Genomic DNA, 15,501 nt, shown 5'->3' with positions numbered 1-15,501 from the left:
CTAGGTCCAAACCTATGACTCAGTGGCAAACAACCTCTAAACTTTGTTTTAGCGCTGAGACTGTAGGATCGAAAAAGGATAGATTCAAAGCTCGAGTGAACCGCACCATATGAAGCAGCAATGGCAATAATGCTAATTGTTGAAACCTTGGCCCCATCATTATGCTTATTTGCTATCTAATCTGTTTATAAAGTCACGTAGACTTGAATGATAGAAAACACAAATATCATCTTGATCTAAAACTCTAGTATCCCAACTGCGTGGTCCATTTAAGCCTGAGATCTATCTTTTTTTTTTTTACTTATATCCTAAAACCATATGGCAAAATGTATGGATAGTGTGACTAAAACTTCTATACATCATGGTTAGAGTCATGTGCAGTGCAGGGTTGGTACACAATTCGCTCCCACGTTTTATGTGAATAACCCGGATAAAGGGCTGTAGGGTCGAAGAGGTCACCACCCGTATCAGGGGTGAAAATAGCTAGGTTTGATTGGTGGAGCTGTGAGCCATAAGAGATGAGGTTGGCCCATTTAGGATTTTTCAACCTTGTTCAGCTCATCTCTGACAGCTTAAAGCGCACGTGTCAAATCTCACGGTGTGATGTGTCGCTAGTGAGGTCCTCTCACCAAGTCATATCACCACCAAAGTTGGTATCGAGTCTTCTAATCTGTATCCTAAAAAAAAGTTGATGGAGGAAGGTGTTAGATTTAGCTCGGAAAAAAACACAGTCGGTGTGATTAAGTTATCACATGAAAAAATTTGATTGAGTCACGTGCCATTGCCAGAGAAACTGATAAAAGTTCACTCAGTTCACTCATGGACAATCAAATCTCACCACCTCAGGACTAACATAATTGGCTCTCCTTTTTTTTCTTTTTCTTTTTTTATTTTTTATAACAACTAGGGATTGATGCCAAGACCTCAAGTGTTGAAACGAGGTATCTCCACTCAATCTGCCAATTGAGCCATGGATGAGCCGCACTTAGCTGGGGCCATGAAACCTGTCATGTGGGTGTGAACTGGCCCTGAGGCCCATCTTCATGTATATATGCTTTAGATATCTTCACCGTCCATCTGTTTTCCATATTATTATACCTTCACTGCCCTTCTGTTTTTTCATATTATTTTAGGGCATGGTTACACAAATAAAGTAAATACAAATTTTAAGTGTGAACCACACAACGGGAAATAAGGGTCATTGAACCCTTGCCTTTAAAAACTTACTAGGGTCCGTAATGTTTATGCAGCATCTAATGTGTTAATTAGACACGGAAGAAAAGAAAAGTCAAATATCTGCTTAATCCATAAATCTTTATGGCCCACAAAAGGTTTTTAATGGTAAATAAGTATTGTTTCCTGTAGCGTGGTCCAAATGAAATTTGCAACTGCTTCATTTCCAGGACCATGCCCTAGATTAACCTGGCAAATAAATGAACGGCATGGATATACAGTGCATACATCGAGTTGGGCCCTACAGTCGGGTCCCACCGACATTGCTGGTTAGGAATCGGCGAATCGCATCCAGGCCCCGCTTCATACTCTACCAACGTTACACGTTAGACCCATCAAATCTCGCCGCGAGAGGGACTCGCCGGATCCAGTTCCGGGGTGGAAGCCAACGACAGGGATGGCAATGACAGGGGATTGATTGGGAGTAGATCAGTTGCGGCGCTGAGCGTGGGGCTCACCTTGATGTATCTATTATAAATCTACGCCGTCCATCCGTTTTGCCAGATAATTTTAGGGCATTAACCCAAAACTAAAGAAGATTCAAATCTCAGGAGGACCATATTATAGGAAACAGTACTGATTGACCATTACAAACTTCTCGTGTGCATCATATGTTTTGAATCAAGTTGAAAATTTTCTTTTCCCTACATCTAGAGCTCCTGGATTATAGAGATGTACCCGAATTGAGCTTGATTCGATTCAACTTGGTTCGAAACTAAGCTCAAGCCGAGTCGAGCTGATTTTTTGAGCTCGGATTTGAGTTTACCCGAGCTCGACTCGACTTGAATTGAACCCCAACTTGAATCGAACTCGAATCGAATTAGTTTGATGACTTGGTTATTTTGACATTAATGTTGCTCAACAAGTGTTTGATGAAATGACTCAACGAAGTGTTGACTAGCATACGAAACAAGTACCCTTGTATTTTGATTTTTATATTGCGTAACGAGTGTTTGATTTGTAAACCGATGTTCTTGTTTACTAATGTTGCTGTTTTACAATTTGTGAGAAATTGAAGATGCACTCCATGGTGTTTGAGAAAATGATGCAGAAGCTCGATCTTGGCTCAAACTCAGCTCGAACTGCCCCGAGCTACAAGCCAACCAGGCTCGAGGATTGAGCTGAGTTGAGTTCGAGCTGAGGTCAGCTAGTGGCTGAGCCAAGTCGAGCTGTGCCAAGCTCAACTCGTTTACAGCTTTATCCATGACCTTATCGATAGATTGGGTGGAAAATAAACACCACGGAAACATGACAGTGAGCCCTAGGAAGTTTCGGTTGTCCGCTTGAGATTTGGATCTACTCCATTTTTAGGCTCTTAACTTAAAATGATTTGAAAAACGAATGTAGAGTGTGGATGTATAATACATATATCAATATGGACCCCACAGTAGTGGCATCACCGTCACGGGTGAGGCAGGGGCTGCACCCGTTCAGCTACGAAACTCAAAATGAGTAAAAGTGTTGCGCAGCATGCGAACAATGCAATGAACCGAGATCTAATCTCCGGTCTCACCCACAAACGATAAACAAGAAGAAATATAAACTAGAAAAGAATCAAAGCATTCAAAAAACAAACCACAAGATAAGATATACATGGAAAAATCCCAACAAGGGTAAAAAAACTATGAATGCAAACTTCCACTATGAAGAAAGACAAAGATTACAAGGCAATATACTAACTTCTCCCTTCGAAGTATAGAGAAAACCATTTGCCCACACCTTGAAATAACTCTCATAATACCTAGAAAAGCCCTAGGGACCCCTATATATAGTTTAGGCAACTCCTCTTTCGCACTTCTGCGCAAACCGACTCAAAATCCGTAGTTCGCATTAAATCCGATAACGAATCCTCGACTGGTCGAGCATGGACCTCGACCGGTCGAGCACCTCGAAACCCAAAACTTGATGCTCGCTAGACTTTGAGTCGAGCAGTCCTCAACTGGTTCAGTGGGCCACTCGACCGGTCGAGCACCTCGGAACCCAAACCTCAGAACCAAAAACTTGATGCTCGCTGGACTTTGAGTCGAGCAGTCCTCGACTGGTTGAGTGGGCCACTCGACCGGTCAAGCGGCCCCCAGATGTGGCTCCACATCTCAACAATCTTTCACTTGTAGACAGATCATCATAAACTTTCATCTTCTACATCCATAGTGCACCACCTCCCCGTCTTCAAGCCTGAAGACCAATCAAAGCTGAACAGAGCTTCAGCTTTTTCCGTGTGACCGCCTTGGTCAGCATATCCGCATGATTCTCACTTGTATGAATCTTCTCCAAAGCAATCAATCTATCTTCCAGTAACGAACATATGAAGTGATATCTGATGGCAATATGCTTGGTCCTTGAATGAAAGACCGAATTCTTAGCCAAGTGTATTGCACTCTAACTGTCACTGTACAGCTTGCAATCTGCTTGCTTCTTACCCAACTCTTACATGAAACCTTGCATCCACACTATCTCCTTACATGCTTGTGTAGCCGCAACATATTCTGCTTCCGTTGTACTGATAGATACTATCTTATGTAACTGAGAGACTCAACTGACTGCAGCACTACCCAAAGTAAAGACATAACCTGTAGTACTTCTTCTGTTGTCGATATCTCCTGCCAAATTTGAATCTACGTAACCTTTTAGCTTGATTTCCGATCCCCCATAGCACAGCCCTATATCCACAGTACCTACCAGGTATCTGAGGATCCACTTCACAATGTCCCAATGTTCCTTCATGAGGTTGTTCATGAACCTGCTAACAACTCCCACTGCTTGAGCAATGTCTGGCTTCGTGCTTACTATAGCATATATGAGACTCCCAATAGCTGACGCGTATGGGACTTTAGCCATGTAGTCTCGTTTCTCCTGCGTCTTTGCACCTTGCTCCTTAGATAGCTTGAAGTGGTTGGCTAAATGGAGTACTAACCAACCTAGCACCTCCCATATTGAATCGATCGAGTACCTTGGATATGTACTTTGACTGTAACAAAACTAATTTCTTGTTTTCCCTGTCACGCTTTATATCCTCATGTCTAGGATTTATTTTGTAGCTCTTAAATCCTTTATGACAAATTCTCTAGACAATTGTCATTTGAGATCTGAGATGTCTTTCATACTTGAATCGGCCACAAGCATATCATCAACGTACAGAAGAAGGATGATGTACAACATATTAAAATTCTTCAAATAGCAACAGTGATTTGCATGACATCTCCTGAAACAGTTTTTCGACATGAAACTATCAAACTTCTTGTACCATTGCCTCGGGGCTTGCTTCAGGCCATATTAACTCTTCTTCAGTCTACACACCTTGTTCTCCTTTCCTGGTGCCACATATCCTGTCAGCTGATGCATATATATTTCTTCTTCAAGGTCCCCATGAAAAAAGGTTGTCTTAACATCTAGCTGCTCTAGATGTAAGTCCTTTGTAGCCACCATACTTAAGACCATGCGAATTGTAAACATTTTCGCCACAGGTGAAAATATTTCAGTGAAATCGATACCTGCCTTTTGTTGAAACCCTTTCACAACCAATCTAACCTTGTACCGTTTCGAACCATCGTGCTCCTCCTTCAGTCTGTAAACCCGTTTGTTATGCAAAGCTTTCTTACCCTTGGGTAGAGTGACTAGCTCCCATATATGATTAGACTCAAGAGAGTCCATCTCATCATCCATGGCCTACTCTCACTTAACCCGTGTATCTAACTGTAATGCCTCTTTAAAACACTCTGGTTCACCATTATCTGTCAGCAGTAGATAATGTAAGGAGGGTGAGTATCGAACCATGAGTCTTCTCTCCCGAGTAAACCTCCTTACAACTGGTGTCTGCGGCTCTGCCTCATAATGCTCCTGTGCATGATCATCCTGTGGCGTTGTAACGCCCGTGTCTGGTAACTCTTTCAATTCTACGAATTCTTTCTCCTCGGCCATATTTTCTTACACATTGTCCTTATGCATCACTTTTTCATTGAAAACTACATCTTTGCTTTTGATGATTTTTCTGTTTTCTGTATCCCAAAACTTGTAGCCAAAATCATGCTGCCCGTAGGCTATAAACGTGCACCTCCTGAACATCGCACCCAATTTGTTTTTGTGCTCTGCATCAATGTGAGCATATGAAGTGCAACCGAACACTCTGAGATATACAAGGTTCACTTCTTTCTCAGTCAATGTTTCTTCTGGTAGCCCACCATCTAATGGTGTTGAGGGACTTCTATTGATGAGATATGCAATAGTATTCATAGCATCTGCTCAAAACGTCTTGGACAACCCTGCATGTAACCTCGTGCTCCTGGCGCACTTAAGGATGGTCCTGTTAATGCGCCCAGCCACACCATTCTGCTATGGTGTCCCTGGAATCATTTTCTGTTGTTGATTTCATTTGCTGCACAATACTCCTCAAATTTCTTATCACAGTACTCTCCCCCATTATCTGATCCAAGACATTTTACTGTTTTACCTGTCTCATTTTCTACCATAACTTTTCACTTCTTAAATACATCAAATACATCAGATTTATGCTTTAAGAAATAAATCCACAATTTTCTACTAGCATCATCAATAAAGGAAACAAAATAACGTGAACCACCAAGAGATGACACCTTTGCCGGTCCCCACACATCAGTGTGTACAAGCTCCAACAGATGCGTCTTTGGAGCGCATCCTGTCTTCTTGAAACTTACCCTCTTCTGCTTATCATACATGCAATCCTCGCAGAATTCCAAGTCAATAAACTTCAGCCCTGGTAGCTTCCCTTTCGACATAACACTTTCATCCATTTCTCACTCATATGTCCCAACCTCTGATGCCATAATTATCCATTCACTCCAGTTGATGCGATTGCGAGTGAACTATACGATCTTGAAGTCACGTACAAAGTACCTTCCTTCTTGCCTCGAGATATCATCAAGGCACATTTTGTGATCTTCTATAAATTATTGGTGAATGTCGTCACATAACCGGTATCGGTCAACTGCTCCACTAAGATCAAGTTATGTCTTAAACCCGGTATATGTCGGACATCCTTCAATTCAAAGTCGTTCCATCTTTCTGATTTATATGAACGTTTCCCTTTCCAACAATACTACACGGCTCATCATCACCCAGGTAGACTCTCTCAAAGTCACCTGACACATAATTACGCAGAACTTCCTTACATGAAGTCGCATGAAATGAAGCACCCGAGTCTATGACCTAAGACTCATTCCTCACATCAAGAGATAAGATCAACGCCTCTATGTCACTCTCCTCAGATAGATTCACTGAATCCTTTCTGCCTTGAGAGCTTCCTTCTTGTTTCTTGAGCACCCTGCCATCACGTTTCAAGTGCCCCTTCTTCCCGCAATGCCAACACCTGTCTTTATCTTTCAGTCCCTTGGACTTCTTCCTCGACTTAGAACGTTCATGTTTATTGCCTCCTTTGTTCAGCGATCTTCCTATTCTTTCAACGTTTAGAGCATTCTTTGAATCCCCTGAAACTCTTGATGCCTTTCTTATAGATTCTTCGCTGAGAATTAGACCGACCATATCATCAAATTTTAGTTTTGTCAACCCTGAAGAATTGTTCACAGCAATCACCAAACCATTTCAACTGTCTTGCAAACTAGACAAGATCAATAACGCCCTGACCTCGTCCTAAAAAATAATGTCAATGGATTCCAACTGGCTCATGACTGTATTGAACTCGTTTAGATGTTCAGCCACGCTCCCACTGTTCAGCGATCTTCCTATTCTTTCAACGTTTAGAGCATTCTTTGAATCCCCTGAAACTCTTGATGCCTTTCTTATAGATTCTTCGCTGAGAATTAGACCGACCATATCATTAAATTTTAGTTTTGTCAACCCTGAAGAATTGTTCACAGCAATCACCAAACCATTTCAACTGTCTTGCAAACTAGACAAGATCAATAACGCCCTGACCTCGTCCTAAAAAATAATGTCAATGGATTCCAACTGGCTCATGACTGTATTGAACTCGTTTAGATGTTCAGTCACGCTCCCACCATCTGACATCTTCATATTGAATAGCTATTTCATAAGATGAACCTTGTTGGACGTTGAGAGTTTTTTATACATTGTAGCTAAGGCTTCTACTAATTCTTTTGTAGTTTTCATCTTGGATATATTGAATGCGACATTCTTAGACAAAGAGAGTCGGATCGTTCCTAAAGCCTTCCGATCGAATAAAAATCATTCATCGTCTGTCATTTTTTTTGATTTCTTCTATTTTCCTCCTAGATGAATATAAAGGTCATTCTGATACAGATAATCCTCTATCTGCATCTTCTAGAAGGCAAATTTTGAACCATCAAACTTTTCAATTCTAGTATTCCCTTCTTCCGTCATTGCTCCTAACAGAACTAAACCAATTGCTTTGATACCAGTTGTTGTGCAGCACGCTAACAACACAGTGAACCGAGATCCAATCTCCGGTCTCACCCACAAACGATAAACAAGAAGAAATATAAACTAGAAAAGAATCAAAGCATTCAAAAAACAAACCACAAGACAAGATATACATGGAAAAACTCCAACAAGGGTAAAAAATCACAAATGCAAACTTCCACTATGAAGAAAGACGAAGATTACAAGGCAATATACTTACCTCTCCCTTGGAAGTACAAAGAAAACCATTTGCTCACACCTTGGAATAACTTTCATAATACCTAGAAAAGCTCTAGGGACCCCTATTTATAGTTTAGGTAACTTTCCTTTCGCACCTCTGCGAAAACCGACTAAAAATTTCGCAGTCCGCATCAAATCCAAAAACGAATCTGCGTAACCTCGACTGGTCGAGCACCTCGGAACTCAAAACTTGATACTCACTAGACTTTGAGTCGAGCAGTTCTCGACTGGTCGAGTGGGCCACTCGACAGGTCAAGTGGCCCCCCACATCTCAAAAAAAAGTAAGTTTATTTAGCTATTGAACCGGACATTAGGAGTGACGTCACGTTGTTCTTCAGGCCCCTCCACGATGTATGTACATCCATTCGCACATATCAATTTAAGGCACGAGCAAGAGCAAGAGAGCGAGTAAGACACAAACTTCAAGTAGACCCCACCATAGAAAACAGCATGACTAACCTATTTATAAGTTAAAAAAGACATGGAAGGAAAATAAAAATATCAACTTGATCGAAAACTTCCGTGGCCCAAAGAAGCTTGGGCCAAAGAAGTTTTTGATGGTAGGCATTCAATCCCCACTGTTTTATGTGGTAGGGTCCACTTTAGCTTTGGATTAAACTCATTCTTCATGCTCTAAAATGATCTCTAGAAATGGATGTACGGTGTGCATACAAGACATACATCATAATGGGTCCACAAAATGTGGTGACGTAACTTCAGTTGCGAGACTCGCTACTATCGAGTTCAGTAGCCAATCCGCGTCCGATAGTCCTCGGACTACTGACTTGCATGATAGACTGCCAGCTGGACCATGCGGATCTTTCTACGACCTACCTAAGGACGTATGTCCCACCATCGATTGCCGTGGGAATTTTCCCTTCAACTGTAAAGATTATCCCAATAACTGGAAAAAATAACTTCAGTACGGATAGATTTGTTTCTTGAACGATTCCGATCGTCCATACAAATGGCCCGCGGACTATAAGACCGTTCAGCAGAGTTCCAGCTTCTCTCCCTGACTACAGGGCCGTGGTAAGGCGATTCGCGCGAGGAGACATCGGAGAGGGAAGTCGCGGCACACTTGCCAGATTACAGTCATGTGAGATATCTGGACCATTACTCAGCTGAAAGCCGTCATTAGCATTCCCTAGCCACGAAAAGCAGAATGTTCTTAATACTAGATGGCCGAGTAAGAATGTTTTGAGTCGTCGGAAAAAAAGTTAGCCATCTACATCTAACGTACACCTATGGCTCACCTGATGAGCTTACCTTCTAGATATTGGGCCTGGGCTTCCACAAGTGGCTCTCACTTGATGATAATCAGGGAACTGTCACACGTGTGCCACCAATACTCTCTTCCTAATCTGTCGCGCAAATCGCCTCCTCATGACGTGCCATCCCATTTTGATTGGCAGAGTGGCGGGAAAATAGGAAAAGGACTGAGTTACTCAGTACGCTTCTATCGTACTGACTAAACTCTGTTAGGTTCACCTTGTATGTACGTGTTTTATCCACGCCATCCATCCGTTTTCCAGATTATTTAATGGGTTCAGACCAAAATTAAAGTATATACAATCTATAGAGTGGATCATATTATAGAAAACAATGAGCATAATGATTTCCTCAGTTGAAATATTTCTAAGGCCCCACAGTGATTTTTATTTGTCATCTAACCTGATCATAAGATTAAGAAAACATGTATAAAGGTAAAACAAAAATATAATCTTGATCCAAAACTTTAGTTGCCCCCATGAATTTTTCAACGGTAGATGTTCAATTCACACTGTTTCAAGTTGTGTGATCCATTTGAGCTTTGGATATGCTTCATTTATGGGATCAACGACTAAAATTATGTGGTTAAATGGATGGAAGGAGTGGATATAATATATAAATTACGGTAGACCCCACGGAGTTTACTCAGTGCACTACTCATTACGTTATCCGCTTCCGGAAAGTAGGGTTTTATCTATCAGTTGCGTACAAACTACAAACTGATTCCTAACTTAAATACTCGCTGTTTTCTTTTACGGTACACGCGCTCTCCCTCACATGCTACAGCGAGTACTGGCAGTTATAGAAGTGCGAGTACTGAGAACGGCACGCGAGTATAGGTTGAAGAGGCCATTCGCGGCACTCATTCCATTGTGGCATACTTACGAGATATCCGATCCACTCATCAGGTCGTTTCGACCATGAATGTTCCCTTGTGAAAAATCAGGCTGATAGAATAGATATGGTGGCCCACCTTCTATGAGAAAAATGGATAGTTAAGAAACATTTCACAAACGGTCTGTATTTGATTCGGTGACCGTTCTTAAGTTTTGGCTGAGGGAATGTTCGCATTGGCCCCCTGTTGCACGACCTGGCCCGAGCTAAGGTATCTATCAAGCCGAGGCCAGTTCCTCTCAACGTTTGCACAATAAGGGCCTGTTTGGCCGAGCGAATCCCATGGGATTAAGAGGGATGGGAAGGATTTTAGGGCGTGTTTGGGCGGTGGGAAGGAGTGGATATAATATATAAATTACGGTAGACCCCACGGAGTTTACTCACTGCACTACTCATTACGTTATCCGCTTCCGGAAAGTAGGGTTTTATCTATCAGTTGCGTACAAACTACAAACTGATTCCTAACTTAAATGCTCGCTGTTTTCTTTTACGGTACACGCGCTCTCCCTCACATGCTACAGCGAGTACTGGCAGTTATAGAAGTGCGAGTACTGAGAACGAGAACTGCTTGGGCGATCTATGCGAGTATAGGTTGAAGAGGCCATTCGCGGCACTCATTCCATCGTGGCACACTAATGAGATATCCGATCCATTCATCAGGTCGTTTCGACCATGAATGTTCCCTTGTGAAAAATCAGGCTGATAGACTAGATATGGTGGCCCACCTTGTATGAGAAAAATGGATAGTTAAGAAACATTTCACAAACGGTCTGTATTTGATTCGGTGACCGTTCTTAAGTTTTGGCTGAGGGAATGTTCGCATTGGCCCCCTGTTGCACGACGTGGCCCGAGCTAAGGTATCTATCAAGCCGAGGCCAGTTCCTCTCAACGTTTGCACAATAAGGGCCTGTTTGGCCGAGCGAATCCCATGGGATTAAGAGGGATGGGAAGGATTTTAAGGTACCGATGGTGGTGCCAGTGGATTTACTTAAGATCCATGGGATTGCTATATACCGGTACAAGTTCACCGTGACTGTTTAGCAAGCCCGGCATATCCCGGGATTTTACCTTCCTATCGGTTCAACCAAGGGATTGGGATCAATTTTAAAGTAATAGTGATGATCTCGGTGGATTGTTTTAAGATCATGGGATTGCTTATATCCCAGGACAGGTTCACCGGTCCGTTTGGCTCGTCATGCATATCCCGGGATATTCCTCCTAATACCATGGGATAGGTCCGGCCAAACGGGCCGTAAGCTTATTCTACGAGGCAGCGTGTGGTTCGCACGTTAATATAAGGGATAGATCCAATCCGTCCAAAATATGTGAAGCTTATTTTCACCTTTCAACCCAAAAATCAGCCCGATCCAAAATAAAGGTGGGTCACGCCTGAGTTTTTGGAGGTTTAAGTCATGATATTAAATGTGGTCCACCTAAATTTTGTATTGGTCTGATTTTAGCTTCCATTGAAAACATAGGAATACTCACATGATGGACGGATTGGATCTTATTTATCCATTCACATGTGGCCCAAAGACTCCGTGGCATAATCCATTAGTCCAAATCATGGATCCTGTTGTCCGTGGTTTATATCCGGATGATAAGATCTATTTAGAAACTTATCAGTATATGTTTTGTTGTAAAATAGAACAAGCCACTATTTTTAATTTTAGTTGCACACTTTGTACGGACCTTCTATTTATCAAATTAAATCCTCAATATAGGTTGTGTTTGGTTGTACCAATATCCTGATTTTTGCACTAATTAGACTGATTAATGTGAAATTTGATACGACCAAAGGCACTCATAACATTTGGATAATGACAATATAAAATGGGACCCTCAGTTTGAACAATTTGGATTGGGCTACAACTTGGCACAGATGCCATACGTGTGTGTCTGGATGGCCTTGATCAGCTGAAGTATGTGACGGCTAATATGCAGGCTTAAGAAATTATACACGTGGCATATATTTAAGTAAATTTAAACTCTTAAAATAATGAGTTCCATTTAGCTGGATCATGAATGAAAAGTTAAGTTTTTAACTTAAACAGTCGATTAGTGAATATTATTGGACGGTTGAGATGGAAAATGCCAACTGTCATGGTTTGTATTATCTAACTAATCTGCTTTTTGGACGATAATAAACCTACCATGGAAACTACAATTTTGAAAGTTCTCCATTTATGAGTGCCTGCGTATCAACCATCAGAGCCCCAGAGTATCAAATAATTCTCCATAAAATAATATATTAAGACGGGCAGATGGTCAGTACACATACACTCAGATATCGTACACGCACATGTTACTCAAACTCAGCTGCGCAAATAGTGGGCCCCACTTTATGTGAGCCGCAAACAGATAAGCACACTGACTAATACCTGAACTGGCCAACTAGAACTAGAGGACATCTAAAGGACGGTTTACATGAAAACAACGGTCCAGATTCAATAAGCATATTCATATTGACCGGTTATTGAAATTCTCAGAATAATATTAGTTTATGATTATGACCTGTCTACATGAGTTATAGTGATTTGGACGGTTTGATTTGATTTAAGTGCATGTCTCTGATTTTCAAGTGCATGTGTATGAAATGTCATAGTCTGTTTAGAGTATTTTAAAAAAAATGGAAGAAAAGCGTTGAAATTCGAAACCCCCGGAGCAGAGGAAGAGCAGCGGAAGAGAAGAACTTTGATACTCTGGAAGACCATGATTGATAATACACAGGCATTTTTAAAATACTTTAAAATTTTAAATCCTTCATACAGGTTATTCAAATTAATCTGTCCAGATTATGTGTAACAGTTTACATTTATCATGAGCCAAAAATTACACTTATTTTGGTGGACATTCATTAGACGGTTAATAATGAAAATATTCAGTGGTCTTATTTCAGTGGACATGTGTCCATGAAACAGAGGTTAAAATTTCTCAACCAATCTGAGTTATGTACTGTAACCTAAAGATAGTGGTTTTCATAATTTAGTCGGTTTAATTTGAGTTAAAATAAGCCACAGGTACATTGCTACGTGCCTGCGTATCAACTGTCATACACAGCTAGAGTATGAAATAACACTGCACAGAGAATGGTTGGTGACAAAAGACTGATTTTACAGCTGTTGCATATCTCAGCAAAAGTCAAAATAAAAACATACTCGAGGAAATATCGGGTCATTGCGTATGCGATCCCGGCTTCCTGCTCGTGGACTGGGTTTGGTGATCCATACCGTTCAATTGATGGGACCCACACTGGATGAGGAAATCAATGAGTCTCGAAATTGGAAGATCAATTGGACGTGGTTTGGCAGCTGGCCCCATCAGCAGCGGGCGAGGCTTATCCACCGAGGTGGGTCGGACCTCTGACTATGAGGCTCATAGTGATATATTTGCCTTAAATCCACACGGTCCAACCATTTTGAAAGGTCATTTTAGGGCAGGACCTCAAAAATGAAGCATGCCCAAATCTGAGGTGGACCACACCACAGGAAAAAGTCTTTATTGAATCCTCACCATTAAAAACTTCCTGGAGTCCAGCAGAATGTTTATTTACCATCCAACCTTAGATAAGATAACAAAGACCTATATGATGAGAACACACAAGTATCATATTGATCAATAGATTTTGTCGCCCACAAAAAGTTTTTAATGGTCAATATCTACTGTTTTCTGTATTGTGGTCCATCTGAGTTTTGGAACTACTTTATTTTTTGATTGATACCTAAAATGAGTTTTCAAAACAGATGAACGGAGTGGATGTAATCACATACATCATGGTGGGCCCAATACTCAGTGTCCCACGTACTCTGGTGGATCCGGCGATCCACCGAATCCGCACCCGGGAACAGCTGGTGTCAAATCTCCGTGGGCTCCACCCCGATGGACGCGGATTGCGTCCTACGCCCGCCATCTCTAGCCTCGAACGGGAAGTTCTATGGGCGGGCCTACTACGATGTATCGGTTTATCCACTACGTCCATCCCTCCTATGGGATTATTTTAAGATACGTGCACAAAAATGAGTCAGATCCAACGCTCAAGTGGACCGCACCAAATAACAAGCTTGGTTGCATGAAAAGACAAAGCATTTAATGGCAGTTACAAGAGTCATCTGTGGTGTGGTCCACTTGAGCGTTGGATCTTTCTAATTTTTTAGTCTGTACCTTAAAATGATCCGAGAGGAGGAGTGGACGGTGTGGATAAACCGATTCATTACAGTGACCCCGCCCACAGAACTGCCCGTTCGTGGCTAGAGACGGCGGGGGTAGGACGCAATCCGCGTCCGCATCCTGATGTATGTGTTTCATCTACACCGTCCATCTATTTTCTCCGCTTATTTTTGGGCTCTCGGGAGCCCAAAAATGAAGTATATCCAAATCTCAAGTGGACCATGTCATGGGAAACAGCAGGGACTAAACGCTTACTTAGCGTCTAAAACTTCTTAGACGCCCACCGCAATGTTTATTCGCCATCCAACCTGTTCGTAATGTCACATGACCCTCCATCATGGGAAAACGCTAATATCGGCTTCATCCAATACTTCTGTGGCTCACAAGAAGTTTTCAATTGTAATGATTCAATCCCCATTATTTCGTGTGGTGTGGTTTACTTGAATTATGTATCTGTCTTATTTTTTCGGACCATACTCTAAAATGAGCTGATAAAATGAATGGATGGAATGGATAAAACACATACGTCTTGGTGGGCCCACAGGGATTTGACATCAGCTGGCTCGCTGGTGTAGGGTCACCAGCCAAACCGCGTCCATCGTAAAATCTTTGTGATTTTGTGGTAGTCCCATCCCCACAGAGGGACCATCGGATCAATGGTTTGGAACTTTGGCCCGATTTCAGAAAACATGGGAACTTTGGATCCTTGATGGACCTACTAGAACCCTTCCAAAGCTGACCTGCTAATAGACGGCTGAAAAAGTACAACAGGAAATAGGTCCACATTCAATCCCATCCCCACATGGCATACATTTGTGGTGATCTGGACCGTTAATATTGTGGGCGTTGCCCTGCCCTATAACCCAAATGTCACACCAATTGAACAAACCCAAGTATCAGAATTTTCCCTCTGAATTTGAACCGTTGATTTTTACCATGTGTAATGTCCTCGAATCAGTTTGAACCTTAGGGCCCTACTCTATCCGAGGTGGGCCCCACAATTCTCATGGTCTGGATTGAAGTACACGCATGCCCCATGTACGGTGTGTAAATGAGTATGATTCACCGTACGCGCATCATACTGCAATTCTCATGGTCTGGATGTATTCGAGCAAACCTCTTGTATCATTGTCTTTCCTATTTGAGTAACGCTGGGATTACTGCATGGAACTGCAGAGTATTTTAGCCGTTTTACTAGTTTGGCGAATGTGTACGACCGTTGAACTTTCGAATCAACGGTCCAAAAATCTCGACCTTTCGAATTGGTGGAACGGTTGTTTTATTGATCTTCTGAACCTTCTAAATGTAGGCCGGAAATCCAAA

The sequence above is a fragment of the Magnolia sinica genome, chromosome 2, assembly GCF_029962835.1.
Source record: "Magnolia sinica isolate HGM2019 chromosome 2, MsV1, whole genome shotgun sequence".
In the NCBI taxonomy this organism is placed as follows: domain Eukaryota; kingdom Viridiplantae; phylum Streptophyta; class Magnoliopsida; order Magnoliales; family Magnoliaceae; genus Magnolia; species Magnolia sinica.
The sequence above is the reverse complement of the archived record's forward strand: the minus strand, read 5'-3'. Positions refer to the sequence as shown.